Source organism: Pseudorca crassidens, chromosome 3 (genome assembly GCF_039906515.1).
Source record: "Pseudorca crassidens isolate mPseCra1 chromosome 3, mPseCra1.hap1, whole genome shotgun sequence".
In the NCBI taxonomy this organism is placed as follows: Eukaryota; Metazoa; Chordata; class Mammalia; order Artiodactyla; family Delphinidae; genus Pseudorca; species Pseudorca crassidens.
Window position 1 is genome coordinate 138,018,264 of NC_090298.1, and position 21,191 is coordinate 138,039,454.

Consider the following 21,191-nt stretch of genomic DNA (forward strand, 5'->3'; position numbering starts at 1 on the left):
TCACTGATTGGATCTTGGATATAAAAATAAGACCCATAAAACATCACTGGGGCAACTGTTGAAAGCTGACTATGGACTGTTTATGAGAAACGTGTTAATGTTAAGTTTCTTGAGTGTGATACCTGAATAGAGGTTTTGTAGGAGAACATCCTTGTTCTAAGGGGATGCTGATGTCTTTAGGCAAAGGGCATGATTCCAGTAACTAACTCTTCAATGGTTCAGCAAAAGTAATGAGCAATGAGATAAAGCACATGCTCCAAGATATTAACGAATGAGGTATTTAGGTGAAGAGTACATCATTCTTTATGAAGCTTTCCAAGTAAAAAGTTTGGGGACATCTCTGGGCCCCCATAGTTAACAGCAATCAGCTAAATCCAAACCTCTCCATAAAGATGAACCAAAAGAGCAAATAAAAGCACCCACACCCAGGCCTGGAACATGATCAGGAGGCAGGCTGCTGCCTACCTGAAATTGGATGAAAGAGACCCAACTTGCAGAGCCTGCTCCAGAGCCCGCTGGTATTGAGGGTCAGGCAGAGACCACGTGGGAAAGAGGAGCAGGGAGCTAGGTCCAAGACCTTAGAAAAAATAACACCAGAAGGAGAAAGTCCCACCTGCATGGGGAAATTCTGAGAGCAGGTCTGAGACCAGGGGGGATCAAGGCACTGAATACTAGGGAATTGAAAGGGGACAAAGTGTGTGGGACCAGAGGCGGCTGTCTTGGAACTGTCCTGCTTCTAGGAGATGTGGCTCTGAAGTAGAGGCCCTTGGAGGTTTGGTGATAGTAGATAGGAAGAAGTAGCATGGAAATTCAAGGACCTACAGAAGCAAAAGTAAACACAGAAGACACATAACCATCCCAAAGCCTTAAAGACACCAAGTAGGGATACTGCGCTTCTCTAAACCAACAGAAGAGGGAATTATTGAACTAAGAAACCTGATGTTATCCATATGACCAACTCCTGCCTACATTCATTTTATTATTACCAGTCCCAGCTAACCTAAAGACATTTCTAAGTTAACAGAAGGTAACAGACAATACCCATACAAACCAATTTAAGGTTGACAACCATTTAAGAATGACAATCATTCTCCCCACAAATCAATTCACAGGGGAACAATTTAATAATGCCCCAACTTGAACTGCCTTAAGAAAAGATTCATATATGAAAAATAACATCTGAAGTATAAATTTGATACGGACCAAAAAATAGGTAAACGTGAAACTAGAGTTTCCCAAACTCAGGAAAGAAAATGAAAGACAAAATCAACTCAGAACTGAACACTAAATTAGAAGCTCTCTTAGGGAGAATAGATTTGACTGAAAATTTTTTAAATGCTCATTGAGGAAATGAATGAAAACAACCACAAAACAGCAGTGAAGAGAACCATAAAGAAAGTGATAGATATAGAAGACAGGCAAAAAAAAAAAAAAAAAAAAGATCTAGCATACAGACATATTACTGGAAGAAAAAAATTTTAACATTTAAAATTATTATCCAAGAAAACTTTCTGGAAATGAAAGAAGACTTGACTCTGCATAGTCAAAGCCCCCACTTATACTTCAGAAAACATCTCAAATGCTCAACTCCAAGACTTTTCCTAGTAAAATGATTAGACGTTAAAGGTAAAGAAAAAAATAATCCTTTGGAGCTCTAAGAAAAATGATCAAGTCACTCACAAAGGGAAGGAAGGCATGTTTATTTCAGACTTCTTGTCAACAACATGTAAGAAATACCATCCAGAGCAGCATTTTAACAAACTCAAGGAAAGAAAGTGTAGGTCAGGATCCTATAACCAGCCAAGCTATCCTTCAAGTATCAGGGTTACAGAAAACATATTGAACATGAAAGAAATCAGGGACTATTGAACTCATGAGCCCTTCCTGGAAAACCCATTGGAAGCTAAGCTTTATCAAACCAAGAGATGACTGGGGAAACTTTAGCAAAAAGAAATATTAGCAAACAGAATCCAACACCATTGTGGTGGACAGACTCTAGGGTGACCATGATTCCTATATCTCCTGGTATTCATGCCTTGGGTGCGGATGGAAACTTTGACATTCCTCTAGCCAACAGAATATAGAAAAAGTGATGGGATATCACCTCCTGATTCCCCTGCACAGGACCCTGTCTAGCAAATTTACTCTAGAGGCTCTCTTTGCTGGCCTGATAAAGAGGCCATGCTGGGGAAGCCCATGTGGCAAGAACCACAGGTGGTCCCCAGGAACTGTGGGTGGCCTCCAGAAGTTGAGAGCAGACTCCAACCACCAGCAAACACTTAAGCTGTCAGTCCTGCAACCACAAAGAACTGAAGTTGGCTAACAACCATATGAGTGGAAAAGCTAATCCATTCCTAGTTAAGCCTCTGGATGAAAACCCAGTCCTGGCTAACACCAGCAGGAACCCAGCTAAGCCACGCCTGGACTTCAAATCTACAGAAACTATGAGATGATATATGTGTGTTATTTTAAGCCACTACATTTATGGTAATGCATTACACAGCCATAGAGCAATAGATAGCTAATCCAACCATATCAAAATATATCATGCCTAGTGGTTTCTATTCCATGAATGCAAAGATGGCTTAATATTGATATTAATAAATTTTGTGTCTTATTGTTTGCCTCACTCTCATCCCAGACCTGATATTAGGAAATCCATTAATATCATTCATCTTATTAATTATGCTAAGGAGAAATATCATAATTGTCTCCACAGATGTCTTCAACAAAAATCTATACCCATTCCTTACTTTAAGAAACCACCCAATAAAATAGAAATTAATGGATACTCCATATATATATATATATACATATATATATATATATATACATATATATATATTCGTACCCTAAAGTCAGCATCCTTCTTAGTGGAATAAGTATTAGAGGTCTTTTTACTAAGGTCAAGAGCAAGGTAAGAGTCCCTATTATATCCAATATTTAATACTGAATTAGAGGTTTTTAGCTAATTTAATTAGATAAGAGAAAGCAATTAGATGCATAAAAATCAGTAAAGAAGTAAAACTATTTCAATTTTCACATGACAGAATATATGAACTATCTAACAGAGTCTAACAACAAAATAAATTTAATGAGGTAGATAGATATAAAATAATATACACGTAGACAATAAGAAGTTACAAGATATAATGGAAAAAAACCTTTTATAATAGCAACTAACAAGGTAAAATACTCATGAATAAACCTGACAAAGAATGTGAAGAAAACTTCTAAATGCTCCTGAAAGTGGTCTTGAACAAGTAAAAGGTTAAATAGTCTTGAACACAAAGGAAGACATTCCTTGTTTTTGGATAAGATGACTCAACTTCATAAAAACATCAATTATCCTGAAGTTATACATAAATTTAATACGATCCTAACAAGAGATACCAGCAACATGTTGCAATAGCTAGGAAATCCCTGAAATTAAAAGCAGTGGAAGGAGGATTAGCCCTACCAGATATCAAAACACAATAATGGGTATTGAGTTCAATCTCTTTCCTCTGTTGCAATAGTTGTAGATAGTCTTCCTTGCTGTTCATACACACACACACACACACACACACACACACACACACACACACACACTGTAATTCCTACGTGTGAGACCAGCATATGATGGGACAGAGGTGTGAGACAGACTAGAAAGCCCAGAAATAGGTCCAACTGCATTTGGATGTTTAGTACATGATACAGGTGTATTTCAGATCACTTGGAGAAAAGATGGCCTTTTAAATAAATCGTGTTGCGATAGAGGGATAGACATTTGGAAAAAGATTACATTGGATCTGTAAACTAAGTACAAAACCAAACGAGTATTGGAAAACATAGGTGAATTCCATTACAACTGAGTGTGAGAAAAGCCTTTCTAACTAGGATTCAAAATCTAGATGCAATAAATGAAGGATGATTAAATCAACTATCTAAAAATAGAAAGCTTTTAATGGCAAAACCCACCATAAACAAGTTAAAAAAAAACCTGGGAGAAATAGTTGCAATATAACAAAGATAAAGCACTAAATAAATATCTCTAATATGTATTTTGAACAAATTTTTAAATCCAAGTTAAAGAATCTCCCCAAATGCAAAAGGAAATGGACAAAATATATGGACAGGCAATTCGCAGAAAAAGGTACTCAGATGACTCGTAAACAAATGAAAAGCTGTCTAATTTCACTCATAATAATAGGAATGTAAATTAAGATGCACTGAAATACTATTTACTGGCTCTTAGATCCACGAGGGTGTGGCAGAAATAGACACTGTGATACCTTGCTGGTAGGAGTGCAAAATTTGGGAAGAGGGGAATCGAGAATAGTTAACAAAATAAATATTTATTTACTCTTCCTTCTTGGAATTAATAATATGCTTCCACAAACACAAGCAACCTATAGGCAAGGTTATCCATTACTCCACTATTTTTAATAGCAAAGGCCTGAAAAAAACCAAATGCCCATCCATAAGACAGTTGAATAAGTAGGGAACAGCCTCAGAATGGAGTACTATGTGGCTCTACAAAAGAATGAGGGAAGTCTCTGTGAACTGGTAAAAAGATATTTTTAACTGAAAAAACCAAGGCACAAAAAAGATGTACATGCTAACTTTTGTAATAATGCATGAGTGGCTTATTTTGCAAAAGAGACCCAGCAAGAATAAACCAGAAATGATTTCAAATGATTACCCATGGTATGGGAACAAGAAGGAAGAAACAGGGATGGGATTGAGACTTCTAAGTACAGCTTTTCTTCTTTTCTTTTTCTTTTTTTTAGTTTTGACCTTTGGACCATGTAAAACAAATGTTTTACATATTCAAAAAATAAAAGTATATCATAAAGACTAAAAGGAAAAAAACCCACCAAACTGTGTGCAAACACAAACAGATGAAACTAATGGTATATCAAATTGAGAACATACTCACATAGTGATGACTTTAACAGCCAAAGAAATCCTGAACTTGACCTGGTAGATTTTGATTGGTAGTGGTTTGGATGTAGTGATTCTGAAACTATTCTGGGTGTATTCTAGGATTAAGCAAATTATTACATATATTTATATTCTGTGGGAACCAGGTTCTTACTGTGGGAGAAAGGACATGGAAACATTAACTTTTAGTTTTAAAAAAAGAGCTCTTGGCTCAGTCCACTGAGAAGGCCTAGAGCCAATGACGCCAAGGTAGCAATGAGCACATCTAATGCCCAGATACTGGTTTCTAACCCCACTCCCAAGCCCCACTGAAAGACACCAAGGCTTCTTGAGAAATGGCTGACTCTAGGTCTGAGTCAAAGTACAAGTGAGAGCTGGAATAATATTCAAAAACTTATGGGAACATGTCAAAGGATGCAGAGACCAACCTGAACACCCAGCCCAAACAGCCAGCATCTCTTCTCTACAAATTCGGGGCAGGCAGGTACTCCTTCCCCTGCCGGGTGCAGGGAGATCTGAGATTGGCGCCCAGAAGGATGCAGGAAGTGGGGCAGTGCTTGAGACCAAACCAGGCTCTCTTGTCCACCGCAGCTAACAACTCCACCACCTGCCGAAGACCCTGCCCTTCTCATGCCCCTGGCCTTGCCAGGATGGCAGACTCCACATCCAGCAGCCAGTTGTCTCATCCTTGAAAACCCCTGCTCCCTCTCCTGCCCCCTGCAGTCCTCTCCACCCACCTCAGGGAAGTCCTTTCAATACTCACAACTCTAAACCCTCCAGGGTCTGCCCACTGCACCCAGAGGAAAATTCAAACTCCACAGCTCACATAACTGGCTCTGTTCCAGCTCCTCCCACCCACCACCTGTGCCTGCTTCAGGGGCCTTGCACCCTCAGATCTTTTTGTGGGAGTTCACATCACAGCCAGTGGTCACTGCTCAGAGACACAGTCCCTGACCAGGATAAGGCTCCCCACCCCCCTCCCCCAGTCCCTACCCTAATTACCCGGTTTTATTTTCTTCCTACCACTTACCTTCTGCCATGACCTTGGTTTTTCCCTTGATTACTTGTTCAGCTTCCTTCTCCCACACCTGCTTGTAAGCACTCACTGGGGCCAGGAGCAGATACCATACAGTAGGAGCTCCACGGATGCTCTAGGCGAGTGAGCCAACAACCCCAGCCACTCCCCTGACTCAGTGGCTGGAGTATGGCTTTTGGAACCAGTCCTACCACCGTTGAAACCCCAGCTTTGCCACTTCATGGTCCTGAGACCTTGAATAAGTCCTGTCACCTCTCTAAGCCTCGGTTACTTCAACTCTAAGATGGGGACACAGCACCTGCCCTGCAGGAAAATCTTCCCAGGACACTTCTCTGACTCCTAAGGCTCAGCAGAATACCTGCCTCAGGGGCCCAGGAGGCAGGGGCGGGGGAGCAGGGGTGAGCCTCTCCACCACCCCAAGCTGGCTTGTCTGTCTTTTCAACATTTCTCCCCACGCTGAGCCTGGGGCAGGGTCGGGAGCCTCCCCTTGCCTCTTCCCCTCCCCGCCTCCCTTTCCCCACCTGAACACAGAGAGGAGTGGACTACGGGTTCCCTGGCCCTGCCTGCCGTCACTGAGTGAGGGACACACCCAGAACCCGGAGCTGACCCCACTGTCCCTGCAGGCTCTCTGGCGGCAGCATTGATCCTTTCCTCAATCCGATCCCAGCTTCAGAGACAACACCACCCTCTTCTCCCACAGACAAGGCCCTTTCCCTTCTTCGCAACCACTCGGCAGGTCAGCCTTACTGTTCCTATTTCGCAGCTCGGGAAACTGAGGTCTAGTGTTGGGGAGGCCTTGGGTCCAGGCTGGCTTTTCTTTCCTGCCACCCGAACAACTGAGGAAGCTTGCTGCTCGCGCCGAGTCAAGTGGAGGGGCGCGCGCGGCACAGCCGGGTCTCTAGCCACGGCGGCTGGGGGTGTGCCCTCCGCCGGTCCCCTCCCGGTCGCCACCCCTGCCCACGCACCCGCGCCCCTCGGGGCACACTCCCCGCGCGCCTCGCAGCCCCTCCCATCTTCCACCACCACTGCCGCGAGGGCTGCACACTCCCGCGCGCCGTGGCTTCACGGCCGGCCGGCCGGCCGGCCACGCGCACTGTCACCCGCGCGTCCACTTGTGCCCCAGGTCAACCCTGCGCGTCCCCGCGCAGCGGCCCGGACACCCGCCGTCCCGTCAGGCTCGCAGCCCCGGACCTCCGCGTCGCGACCTACCAGGCACTCGCGCCCCGCCGCCGCCGCAGCCCCTCCCAGAGCCCCTGCCCGCAGCGCCCGTGTCCCGCCCGGCCGTGCCCCAACTCACCGGCTCCCGGTGCGCCCAACCCCGGAGCCCGACCCATGGGCAGCGCCCGCCGCGCCCGCTGCCAGCCGCGGCGCTGCGGACCCGGGCCGCTGCCCGCTGCCTGCCGCCCGCGCGGCTCCTGGGCGCAGCCCGCCTTGCGCTGGCGGCCGGCCCTGTAGCAGCGCGGCGCGGCGGCCCCTCGCGGCAGCAAGGGGAAGCGCAGGGCGGGCAGGGCGAGGGGAGGGGCTGCGGGAGCCCCTGCCGGGCGGTCCCATTCCCATTCCCTCCTGAGGCCTCCCATACCCGAGGTGTCCCTGCTCACCAGGCCTCTCCTCTGCTGCAGGCCTCAGGGTCAAGGCAACATGTCCAGACTTGCATTCAGAACCCTCAGCTGTGACTCGCCTCCCACCCCCGTGGAGGGGGACCCACTACAAGCATCAGATGCCAACCCCCTCTGCCACAGCATGGCTCCTGCTGGACTCTGCACCTGAACTGCCCCCCCACCGACTCCCTCACCTGGAAAACCCCTGACACCCTAAAATCTGGTTCATCTCTTTTCCTCAAGGCTAGGCTCTGGCCACCCCTCTGGACTCTGCTCCTGAGGTGGCTACTGAACTGTGGTTTGTCTGTGCCCCTGTGTCTGGTGGGCACAGGGTGGGCATCAAAGGGTGGGGAAGAGTGCTCATCAACCCCCAAGCGGCTTCTGTAGGGGAGGTGGTCCCGGGAACTGGCCCACTGGGAGGGTGGGTCACCACTGTGAAGACACTGGGCTACTAAGAGGATAACTAAGAGGATAACCGGTGTGCTATTTCACTTTTAGAATGGAGGAGGGCGCCTGAACAAGATCCAATGACCTTTCTCAGCTGGCTCCACCTGGACATTAAATGTGTCCTGGTTTGCCCCAGTGTAGAGGTCAGGATAGCTGTCTTCTGCTTTAGTCAGGACCTGCCTGAGGAGATGTGGCAGGTCACCCAACCCAACTAGCTTTAGCAAAAATAATTTATTGGCTCATGAAGCATTAAAAGTCCAGGTATTCTGCTTTCAGGAATAGTTAGATGCAGACGCTTAAACATTATGAATAGGAATCCACCTCTCCCATCTCCCAGAGCTTCTATGGCAGAATGGCCCCTAGCAGCCCTGGGTTGACACCCTCAGAAAGAGCACACGTGCCTGATATTCCCAAGAGAGCCCAGAGCTGCCGCACGGGCTCTGAGGAGGCCAGTTCTGGCTATTTCCAAAGACCTGAAGAATGAGGGTTACAGGCCTGGGTGTTGCTTCCCTGGAGCTGAGGGTGAAGTAGCCCTTGTGCTAAGCCTGATGATGGAGCAGGGCTCTGCTCTAGCATGCCCCAAGGGCTGTTTCCAGGAGACTGGACAAATGAAAACAACAGAGTCCAGCCAGTATCTTGCACAGTTGGCAAAACTGAGGCCTGGAGACAGCAGGCATCTGCCTGGGGCTCATAGATGTATTAGGGCAGGTGGGTTGGTTGGGCTGGGCAGGGAAGCAGCAGGGCCTTGTGACAAGGCTAGAGCCAGAGGCTGGTCCCAGTGAGGGTCATGCCTGAAACCAGTGCTGATGACCAGGCTGTGGTGCAGGGGAAGAAGAAACAGAGGCAGGTTGGGGGAGGTTCCCAGCACAAAGATTCACCTCAGGGCTTAGGCGCTAAGGCCAGTCCTGAGGCCAGTGGGTCTTCTCTGATTCTCACCCCATGCCCCAAACCCTCAGGTCAGGCCTCAGAGACATGCTGGGGTTCTAGGGAGAGAGGGCTGCATGAGAGGACTCAGAAGAGCTGGCCCACTCACCCGTGACACGCTGAGGCCCGAGCAGCACTTCAGGGCCCCCTCACAGACTGTAGCTCAGAGGAGGAGGGCCAGTCTCTCCCTATCCCACCCCACCCCTCTCTGTGAGCAAAGGCTTGGGGACCACTGAGGCACTGCTGTCATGCTGGGTGCAAGGTTGGGGCTGCTTGGAGTCGGGGCAGTGCTTGGTGTGGTGGAGGAACTGAAACCTGTGAACTTGCTTGTGGCCACAGCACATGTTCCAACTGCCTGAGTGAGGCAGGGCTATGCCTGGGACAGGGAAGAAGGCCATGTCTCCTGAGGTCTCCTGCATCCTGTCTCGCTGCTCCAGAGGTCAGGTATGTGTTGAGAGTACAGCATGTGCTGCAGTCACCACCTCCCAGCAGCTCCTTCAGCCGAGCCTCGAGGCCAGCAGGGAGTTCTGCTCTGAGCTGTCCCCAGCTTGGCGGACACTGGCTGCAGGTGCCGTGGCTAGACCCTGGGAGAGGTCTGGCCCCATGCAGGCACCACATTTTCCCGGGCCCCTCCCCAGCCTACCTGCATCCATCAAGTCCCTTTGGCCTGTGCTGCCCCAGCCTACCTTCCCACTCCAGAATATGCCCAGGGACTAGTCCCTGGAGTGTCCGGTGTTGGGACAGAGGGTGAGCAATCCCGAGAGCTATCATCTCAGTCTACTCTGCCCCAGCCCCGCCTGGGACACACCTCTGGTGGATATTTCCTGAGGGCCTATGTGTGCTCTGCACCATGCCGGACACTAGGATACCACAGCGAGCAGGACATGGGGTTCTTGCCACTTCAGAGCCCACAGTTTAGGGAGAGGAGACTGAAAACTAACCACACAAACAAAAGAATAATAAAAATGATAATTTCAGAGAATCCTAAGTGCCATGAAGTCACCAATACAGGGTGAGGTCTTTGAGTGTGTCCGGGGCTACTTTACATGGAAGGGCTCAGGTAAGGTCCCTCTTGACACATGGGGTTTGGGCTGAGACCCTAAGGAGGAGTCAGCCCTACAAGGTCTGTGGGAACATTGTTCTTAGCAGAGAGGATAGCAGGAGCAAAGACCCTGTGGCCAGCTTACACTCCTCTTTTGTGAGAAAGACAGGAGGCAGTTGTGCCTGGAGAGTAGGAGAGGGTGCGGGAGAGTACAGAAGCCCAGGCGGAAGGGGCCAGGGTCAGGTCGGGGCCTCCTGGGGGTAAGGAGCTGGGACTCTGTTCTTTGCGTGTGGCCCAGGGGCGGGCTCCACCTCAAATCTGTCAGCAGCCCCTCTAGCCGGAGGTGTACTGGTCATGACGCCCATGAGACCTTTCCCAGCAGCCCCAGTCACTGCCTTGGTTGCCCATGGTCCAGATGGCTCCCACCCACATACGGCTCTGGGACCACCTGAATTTGTCCCACCAGCCCAACACTGGGATGGCGGGGCTGGGGTCCTTGTCCACTGAGGAGGTCACTGCTGGAGCTGCTGCACTGAAGTACACATGAGGGAGGGAGGCAGGCAGGGGACATCTGAGAAGCACAGACCCGGGGCAGGGGCAGGGGGCTGGGGGACTGGGTGATGGGAAGATGAGGAGAAAGTGTGAGAAATCAGAGGCAGCTGGGGTCTGGCCAGGGTGGATGGGGGATTTGCTGAGACTACGGGGCCAGGGAGCTATTAGGGGACATCTGGAGGCAGCTGGATCTGTGGGTGCAGTCTGAGGTAGGCCCTCATAGGTGAAGGAAGGAGATCCTGTGGTCCCAGCTGCTGTAGACACTCAGGCAGTAGCCAGAGCCTGTGAGGGCCTCTGCAACATGTCGGCCCCAACTCTTGGCCCAGCTGGAGCAGGTGACTCAGGAACGAGCTTGACACCAAGCGGGCTGCCAAGCACCGGCACCAATAATCAGAGAACAGTGAGGACAATTTTGGCCTCTGGGCAGTGCATTTTATTAGTGAAACCCACAACTCATCCATTCTTGGATCTGGTGAAAACTCATCCTCTCTCGCTGCCCCGGAGGGCAGATCTGTGTTGAGGGTACAGCATGTGCTGCAGTCATCACCTCCCAGCAGCTCCTTGAGCCGAGCTGGCTCTGGTGAAAACTCTGCAAACTTACTATGAGGGCAAATCTCCAGGGGAAAGTCATCACATGGCCAGCCACTGGTGGGGGGTAACCGTTATGGACTGAACGTATCCCACTCAAATTCATATGTTGATTGTGAATCTCTATATTGTACACCTGCAACTTATATAATATTGTACATCAACTATACTTCAATTAAAAAATCTACTATGGGGCTTCCCTGGTGGCGCAGTGGTTGAGAGTCCGCCTGCCGATGCAGGGGACACGGGTTCGTGCCCTGGTTCGGGAAGATCCCACATGCCGCGGAGCGGCTGGGCCCGTGAGCCATGGCCGCTGAGCCTGCGCGTCCGGAGCCTGTGCTCCACAACGGGATAGGCCACAACAGTGAGAGGCCCACGTACCGCAAAAAAAAAAAAAAAAAAAAAATCTACTATGTATCATATAAATGAACTGCAAGGATATATCGTACAGTACAGGGAATATAACCAATACTTTATAATAACTTTAAATGAAGTATAATCTATAAAAATTTGGAATCACTATGTTGTACACCTGAAACTAATATAATATTGTAAATCAACTATACCTCAATTAAAACACAGTTCATATGTTGAAATCCTAAGCCCCAAGGTATTTGGCGGTGGGGCCTTTGGGAGGTGAACAGGTCATGAAGGTAGAGCCCTCATGAATGGGATTATCACCCTTATAAAAGGGACCCCACAGAGCTCCCTTGCTCCCTCTGCCATGTGAGAACACAGTGAGAAGGTGGCCATCTGCAACCTGAAAGAGGGCTCTCACCAGAACCTGACCATGCTGGTACCCTGGTCTCAGACTTCCAGCCTGCAGAACTGTCAGAGAGAAATTTCTGTTATTTATAAGCCTTCTGGTCTGTGGTACTTTGTACAGCAGCCTGAGTGGACTAAGACAGTCACATTTAATGACTGTGTATAGACCAGGGCCCTGACCATCCACTGAGTCTGGGCAGGGATCAGGGAGGAGAGAGAGAGTGTGTATGCATGTATGCATGTGCTTGTAATATGTGAGTGTGTGTGGCATGTGTGGTGCATGTGTGTGGGAGGTGAGTGTAGGTCTGGTCCCCATCACAAAGCTCCAGGCTTGGCTGGCTGAGGACAAAGGCTGGCATTACAGATGGGGGGGGGTCCCTGGAAGCGGGGCGGGAGATGAGGTGCAGGTGGTTCATGTAGGAGAGGATCCCAGGGAGCTGGGGAAAAGAGGGAGGGTGAGATAGGGAAGGGTGGACAGCCCATGAAGGGTGCATTGTTCAGATGGTTACTGTCATGGCTGATAAAGGCCTAGACCCTTTAAGGAACTGTACAGGAAGTGTCTCAGCATTCTCCTGCTGGGCAGAGAATTTATCCATGTCCCCTCTACTTCCAGGTTGCTCCTGCATGAAGGCTGAGTGTACAAGCAAAATTCCTGAGGCAGAAAAGCATGAGCTTGAGGCTGGCCACCCCAGCACACGCACAGTGCCATCCACCCACCTGTGCTGAATGCAAGCAGGTGAGACTGAGTCTCGGAGTACAAAACTTGCCTGCTACAGGCCCCCGTGGGACACTCAGATTCCCTCAGGTCACCCCCTTTCCCACCCCTCCCAGAGTCCCCTTGCCTGCAGGCAGCACTTCTGCCAGCTAGGTGGCATAGCTGGGGGTGGCCACCCCTGCTGACTCCTTTCACTGCCTACTGGTTCAGTGGCATGAGGAGCCCAAAGTGGCCCAAAGGAGAGACTGAGGTTCGGAGGAGGCATTATTGGGTCCTGGGGGCAGTGTCCAGCAGAGCCTAAATCTGCAGGCCTGGAAAACACCTCCTGAGGGTCCTCAGCTCCCAAGCTTAGGGGAAAGTATGTGACATGATGCGCCCACCAGGTTCTTGTCAGGGGACTGATGGCATAAACCTCCCCTTCCGTCCTAAGTGCCCTTGGCACCTGCCACAACTTGAGATCTCATTTATCCAAGATGTCAAATGTCACTGTGCTTAGGAATCACCTGGAGCACATGAGGAGAGGCAGCGCCCCAAGACCCCCATCAAGACTCAGGTTTAGGGGTCTAGGTGGCCCCACAGTCTGTGCTTGTAACAAGAGCCCCAGGTGATGCTGATGCAGGCAGAAGATGGGTCACACTTCAAGAAATGCTTATTAAAAAGGGTACAGGGTGGGGGCTTCCCTGGTGGCGCAGTGGTTGAGAGTCCGCCGGCCAGTGCAGGGGATGTGGTTTCGTGCCCCGGTCTGGGAAGATCCCACACGCCGTGGAGCGGCTGGGCCCGTAAGCCATGGCCGCTGAGCCTGCGTGTCCGGAGCCTATGCTCTGCAATGGGAGAGGCCACAACAGTGAGAGGCCCGCGTACCGCAAAAAAAAAAACCAAAGGGTAGGGCTTCCCTGGTGGTGCAGTGGTTGGGGGTCCGCCTGCCGATGCAGGGGACGCGGGTTCGTGCCCCGGTCCGGGAGGATCCCACGTGCCGCGGAGCGGCTGGGCCCGTGGGCCATGGCCGCTGGGCCTGCGCGTCCGGAGCCTGTGCTCCGCGGCGGGAGAGGCCACAACAGTGAGAGGCCCGCGTACCGCAAAAAAAAAAAAAAAAAAAAAAAACCAAAGGGTACAGGATGATCCCACCCATTTTTGGTGGGCAGAATAATGGCCCCCACAGATGCCCAAGTCCTAATCCCCAGAACCAGTGAATGTGTGACCTTACACGGTAAAAGGAACTTTGCAGGTGTGACTTAGTTAGGACTTTGAGATGGGGACGTTACCTTGGATTATCAGGGTGAGCCCCATATAATCAATGGGTGCTTAAAGGCAGAAGAGGCAGAAGAGGGAGACAGAAGAAGAGTCAGAGAAAGATGTGAGTATGGAAGCAGGGTCAGATGCTACTCTGCTGGTTTTGAAGATGGAGCAAGGGGCCAAGAGCCAAGGAATGTGGGTGGCCTCTAGAGGCTGGAAAAGGCAAGGAAACGAATTCTCCCCTAGAACCTGTAGGAGGAACCAGCCTTTCTGACACCTGCTTTAAGCTCAGTGAGACCCATGTGAGACTTCTGATCTACAGAACCGTAAGAAAATAGACTTGCACTGTTTTGAGCCACTGTTTGTGGTAATTTGCAATAGTGGTAAGGGGAAACTCGGACACCATTCCGCAAGAGAGGCATGGAGAAGGCAGGCAACTTATGCAGGTGGCACAACAGGGCACAACAGGGCGGGGGCCCAAACCCTGCATGCTTCCCATTAACTGCCCTGGGGGCTGGGTGGGAGGCAGGCAGGTCAGGATCAAGCTGCTGCCCGCCGAAGGGCCCACTCTGGGCAGAGTGGATGTGTTATGGACCCTCCCTGGGAGCTCATTTACAACACAGATGCCCAAGACCTTGGACTCAGAGGATCTGTGTGGGGCCCAGGAATCTGCATCACAGCATCAGAATGGTTTACCGACCTTCAATTGTTTAGAATTTATCAGCAGAAAAAGCACAGAAGGTGGTTTTAGGACATCCAAATATCCCAAATGTGACGCTGGCAACCTTGATCATGTAAAAGTGTGTGTGAGCAATGTGGCAGTGGAGCCCAGGTTTAACACCCATCTGGTCAAGTGGGACCCACAGAGGCTGCCACAGAGGCAGTGACGTGTGGTTACAGCTGCATTGTAGCAGGCTCACTCCAGTGTGGGGTAAAGGCCGGGCTGTGGCTGGACAAGAGTGGAAGCCAGGAGCCCCTCTAGGCCATCACAGCCACTGCTGAGCTATCTGTTGGAGATGGAGCCAAAAGGATTGGAGCCTCCTTTACCCAGGCAACTTCTTGTCCTTAGTTGTCAGCTCAGCTGGATTAAGTATTTGTGTCTTATTAATGGGACACGGGAGCCTCTCAGCAGGCGTTTGCTGAAAATGAAGGAGTTGCATGAGGGGAAGAGGGGACAGGAGGGGTCCTGGAAGTGGGGACCCCTGGGAAGCATCCTGGCCCAGCTGAAGAGTCCCGACATAGTCCTGTAGAAGGATGCATTTTGATTTTGTGCAGAGGCGGCAGTGTGTCCATGGGGAGTGGGGCTTTCTGCCTCCAGCTAGGCTGCTGGGCTGTTTCTAGACCAGTGGGTTTGGGAAGAGCCTCGGCCAGGCTGTCTGCCTATGCTCAGCAGGGCTCAGCCTCGTTCCACAGGCCCACAGCACACACAAGCCCCAAGTCCTCTCACTGCCACCATCACACTGCCTTAGTCTTTCCTGGTCTGATGGGTCCAAGGTGGCCCCTCACGGCTGTCACACCCTGCACTTCTCTGCTAGCTCACCCTCATGCGTTTGAAATTTGCTGCCTCCTGCTCTTCCCAGAATAAGCCCTGCCACTACCCAAAGGAAGCTCTTTTCTATTTAGTTTTCTGAGAGTCTAAAACCAAAACAAAAATATGTTATTTATTGAAACAGTTTCAATAAACACCCTTGCATTCGTGAATAAACAATACAATCTTGGATTCAGTTAGCATCTATGAAAAGGGCATAATCTTGATCTGTCTTTATTCAATTTTGGAATCAAGATTAATCCAGCCTCCTAAACTGAGTTGGGTGGCTTTGAAAATCTTGGATAAGTTAGTTTGTTTCTTGAAAATGAGTAAAAATTGATCTGTAAGATTAATTTTTTCTGGAGAGTATTTGGGGGTGGGAGGGTACCCTTTGATTACCATTTCACTTTCTCTGACAGCCACTGATCCACTCAAGTTTTCTGGAGGCCACCCAGAGCACACCCACTCCTCTGGCCTCAGACCCCATTTTTGCATGCTCTCTGGCTGTGGGAGCTTATGTTTTCTTCCTGCCTCCATTTCCCTGACTTTAAGATGGAGATGATACTGACCTCATGGAACTGTTGAGAAGATTAAATAAGCTCGTATGTGTGATGTGCATAGTACCATCATTCCTTGAGACAATTTCAGTGCTTTATATATCTATAGAAATTTGTCTACTTCTTGTAGATGATCACATTTATTAGAATACTGTATATTTTCTGTCTATAATAACTTCCCTTTTCCACTTTGTCACTTGCATATTATTTCTTGATCATATTTCTAGAAGTTTATCTAGCTTATTAATCTTTCAGATTTGCTGATTTTTTTCTCTCATTTTTATTTTCTAGTTTCTTGTCCCTGTCCTTATCTTTATTATTACTCCTTTTCCGTCTTTAGGCTTGCTCTGTTGCTCTTTTGTCAATCTCCTGACTTGAACATTGAACTCATTAAAAAAAAACTGTCCTGTTTTTCATAAATGTATTTAAGCCTTAGCTGGGTCAAATTTGGCATGCAGTGTTTTTCTGAGGTCATGCACTTTTAGGAATTTCATAATTTTTCTTATGATTTCCTCTTTCACCTAGATTGCTTTTAGAGTATTGTTTAGTTCCCAGATATGTGAGATCTTTTCAAATTTATTTTGAAATTTATTGCACTATCACAGAAAAAGTTGTGTATTTTTAACTTTGGAATTTATTGAGGCGTCCTCTGTGGCCTGGTATATAGTCAATTTCCTTTAAATTCTATGTGTGATCAAAAGGAATTTGCCTATTGGGTATAATATTCCCTATGAGTCCAAGTTTAATAACTGTGGCATTCCAGTCTTCTAGATCTCTGCTAATTTTTCACTTACTTGACCTGTCAATTTCTGAGAGGAGTGCATTCAAATTTCCACTACATTTTATAAGTTATTTCTCCCCAGGGTACTGTCAATCATTACACACACACACACACACACACACACACACACACAGAGATTCTTTAGTAGGTTTCTCTGATGTCATGTGGACACATTTATCCACACGAATGCTGCCTATTATAAACACTACTAACATATCCACATTTAATAAAGTATTTATGTATATGTCTATGTATACTTCTTTGTCTTTAAAGTACATGCATATACTTCATTATACACGAGTTTACAGACACTAAAAAAGTCTAGGGGACTTCCCTCGTGGCGCAGTGGTTAAGAATCTGCCTGCCAATGCAGGGCACACAGGTTTGAGCCCTGGTCTGGGAAGATCCCACATGCTGTGAAGCCACTAAGCCCATGCGCCACAACTACTGAGCATGTGCTCTAGAGCCACGAGCCACAACTACTGAGCCCATGCGCCTAGAGCCCGTGCTCTGCAACAAGAGAAGCCACCGCAGTGAGAAGACTGCACTGCAATGAAGAGTAGCCTCTACTCACCGCAACTAGGGAAAGGCCACGCACAGCAACAAAGACCCAATGCAGCCATAAATAAATAAATAAATAAATTTGTTAAAAAAAAAATCTGGTTGCATGTAAAAACAATCAATGGGGGGAAATTAGTGACTATATGCCAGCATAAATGTGTGTATACAGGAATATATGCATCTATATAAGCAAATGTGCATGCATGCATGTATAGCTGTATGTATGCAGAGAAGGTTCAAGCACATGTGGTAAGATGTTAACCTTTGGGGAACTGGGGTGAGGAAAGGTATACAAGAACCCTTTGGACTATTTTTGCAACTTTTCTGTCAGTCTGAAATTATTTCAAAATAAAAAGTTAAAAACTTAATGAAGTCAGTAGAAAGGACTGGAAGGAATCAGCTTTAAGGAACTTCCCTGGCCACAGTTACAGCAATTTAAGTCTCCAAAAGAATGACTGGAAATACTCAAAGAAAGAGAAAGTCAGAAATATAAACCTTCTTGTGATACCATTTGAGGTAGGGATTGAACCCACACCTTACTCTGAGCATGGTTGCTGAAGGTAAGGAACAACACGTGGAGCCTGCCTTTCAGCCAGAGCTGATCTGGGAAGCTCTCCCTGAGAGCAGAGTGACAGCGAATGATGTCAGTGGGATGGCTGAACTAAGCCCTTGTAAAATTCCTGCTCACGGCAAGGATTATCATCTGGGGTTAACTGCACGAGATATATGGTGGATGGGGGCCCCTGCCAAAGTAAGCCCACGTGGATGACTTTCTAGTCATGAGAAAAACACGACTGTGTGACAGAGGATTGGACTGGCATCATCCGAACCAGAGGTCAATTTTAGCATCGGTGACAGCGGGTCAAAAAGATATGAAATGTCTTCTGGTGTGAGTTCATATAAAGAACACACTATCACTTAAATGTATTATAACCAAAAGATGTGGGTGTATCTATCAAACCTTTGGATATGCATTCCAGATCCAAGAAATACTGGAGATGGACAGCATGGTCAATGCAACCCCGTGGAAGCAGCCACACAGAGCTAGAGAGTACACATCCTGCAGGCCAACCTGCCTGACAATCCTGGTGTCACGGAGGATTAAAAGATTCTTAAGAACATGACAACCAGAAACCAGATACCAGGAATGCAAGAGCTTCAACTAGATCCTGGCAGCACACACTAGTAAAAGGACTTTGGGGACACTAGGGAAATCCCAAGGCCCTGGGTATTAAACCAGATGAAAACTTACCGACATGGACAGCTGGAGACCATTAACTGAAAAATGTAGGTTATAAAATGCATGTACAGTGTGACCTCATTTGGGCAAAAAGCAAAACAAAAAATCATCTAGATATGTATGTGTACATAGAAAACTATCTGACAGATATACAATAAAGTATCAAGTGGTCATCTCTGGATGGGGGAATATGTTGTGTTTAGTTTCTCATTCTTGATTGTGTTTTCACACATATCTTTTTTTATTTAAAAAAGGGAGCAGATGGGATGAGAGGAGGTGGAGAGAATGAGTATAGACTGCTCTTCATTTCTGTTGTGAACGGGAGCAACTCAAGTTAAGCAGCTTTTTCTTTTTAACACAGGTGACATAAAGGTAGGAAGTGATGGAGCAGAGGTGGGGAGAGTGACGACACAGGACAGAGATGATTGTAGGAGTGAAGTTCCTGAAAGGGGCTGGGGGTCAGCTTCTGTGGGAGCAGGGAGGGTGGGTGAGGGGAGGAAGAGGCAGGCCTTCACTTGCTGCATTCTATTCCTTTGTCAAGTACCGTTAGGGAGCCATCTTTGAGAATATCTGAGAACAAACACGTACAGCTGAGTGTTCTGGTCAAGTAGTTATTTTTTTAAATAGCATCTTTAGTATGATAATTTGCTGCTTAAAAACACCCAAGAAATCAACTTTAATGTGGAGAGGTGGACAAACTTAACTATTAGTGAAATTCTGTATGCAACTCTAGCCCAGATTAAAATCAAAAATAAAAACAAAGTAGCCTGACTGCTATTAGCTGAAAAAAGGCAAGGTATGTTCAAGGTGATAAACTGTGCTGGATGGACACAATTCTGTAATCAACAGGCTACTGGAGGGCAGCTTGGCCCTTGTGGAATCACAGTTGCGTGCACTTCAAAACATCACTTCTTTATTCACGTGGAAAGAAAATAAGGCCAACACTTGTTTCTACCCTGCTCCCCTGCCCACTCACTCACTTGTGGACACTGAGACAGCAACTGGTCGCATTTCTAAGTGGCCACAAGATCTCAAAGGTGTAGACATGAAGGGGAAGATGGAGCTCACCACCTTCTCCTCCCAAGAGAAAATAAAAGAATGAACTCTGAGAACCAGTGCCTGGTGCCAAACTCATTTCTTTTCTTGAAGTAAGTACATCAGAGACACCTGCTGAAGTGTCTTCATGATTTCTTTGAGGTGTCCATTAAGATTCTTCTTCCTGACCTCATGGCAAGGTAACACTCCACATGAGCTGAATGACAAGCCATTGGGCTGAGAACCCTACAGAGGAGGCTGGCAAAGTGCTGGCCACATGGCTCCTGTCACTGTGACTGCTGGGTCTGCCTAAAGGCTCCATCCTGCCGCTCAAGGTTATTAGTCACCTTGTGGATAAATTTTCAGAAGGCCTGTTCATGCTCATAAAACTGACGGATGTCACAAGCTGGCAGACAGAATGCTTATGAAGAATGACAGAATCAGGATTAACTGCAACATCACAAAATCCAGTAATTTTGCTGGATTACGGGCTGTGAGTGTGATGTGGCTGTTAAAGCTAAGGCCACCTGAGACGGTGTTCATTAGTGGGGCCTTGTTTGGAGGGCGTGTGCTCAGGCTGTATCTGAAATACTACGTTCACTTCTGGGCCCATGTTCTTAGGGTGCACTGAGGTGGTGATGCTCTGGGGGCTTTTTCATATGAAAGAGGGTTGGGAGAACTTTGAGTTTAAGCTAGAGAAGGGAAGTCTTGGAGCTCACTTTTCCAACTAATGTATTAAAGCCTGTCTCATAAAGGTGGATCAGACTCACTCTATTTCACCAGAAGGAAAGACGTGGGACCAATGGGTGGAAGTTGTGGGAACCAGGTTTTGGTTCAGTTAAAGAAAGAACTTTCTAACAGTCAAAACTACAAAAAATTCAGTGGGAGGAGCATTCTCGTCACTAAAACCATCTGAGCAGAGGCTGGATAACCTCTTCAGGTTGATTCCTACCCTGAATGGCAGTATGAACTAGAGAACCTCTTCATCCATTCCCACTCTCTATGAAATCTAAGTGTGTAGACAAAATAAAGCCAAGAATTTATTTCAAAGCTCAGCACAGAACTACTTCTTTAAAATGAAGAGATTCATTTAATCACATCTGTGTTTCTATGAAGTCTGTATTATAAGCCTATAGTTCCTACCCTGCACCTAAGTTCCATGTGGAAGGAATACTGTAAATGATCCATTTCACTGAACTGAGACTCTATATGCTCTTTTTGACACAGAACAAGAACACTGACTTGTGCTGGGGCTCAGAGTAAAAATGTCTCTATTTATACCCAAGATGTGTATGTAAAAGTGTCAGAACCACTAAGAGCAGAAAAGGCGAGCAGAACTCTCCTTCAGGCTCTGCTTCCCTCTAAGACCACAAAGCATCTAGAAGCTGCTTCTAGAAAGGGGCTCTTAACATGGTATCCACCAGGGTTCAGGATTCCTCAGAAAGTTTGGCAAAATTTTGTGCTCATGGCCTTTTTCTAAGGAGAGGATCACAGTTTTCATCAGACTCTCAAAGGTGTTCACGACTATAAGAAGAGTAAGATCTGCACGAGTGTGACAGCACTCTGAGGGCAATCCTGCTGCTCCCTTCCTGATGTGGGTCAGGGGCTGCAGCTTCCTCACTGTTGTGCAGGGGGTTAGAGAACTGATTCTGGATTTCCCTTC

The 21,191-nt window shown here is 47.7% G+C and overlaps 1 protein-coding gene across 17 annotated transcripts in view; it reads right to left on the reverse strand.

Moving 5' to 3' along the window:
- Positions 1 to 7,378, reverse strand: part of RASGEF1C (RasGEF domain family member 1C) — a 97,782-nt gene extending 90,404 nt beyond the window's left edge. For 3 of the 17 annotated variants that reach the window (XM_067732610.1, XM_067732599.1, XM_067732602.1), the window contains exons 1-2: positions 7,260 to 7,363; positions 4,922 to 5,024 (exon numbers count right to left, since the gene is read on the reverse strand). The gene's annotated coding sequence lies outside the window, so the exon portion shown is untranslated. Of the gene's footprint in view, positions 1 to 4,921; positions 5,025 to 5,956; positions 6,873 to 7,259 lie in introns of those variants that run through there. The other 14 variants (XM_067732609.1, XM_067732604.1, XM_067732605.1 and 11 more) reach the window with 10 other exon arrangements.
- Positions 7,379 to 21,191: the final 13,813 nt, after the last annotated feature.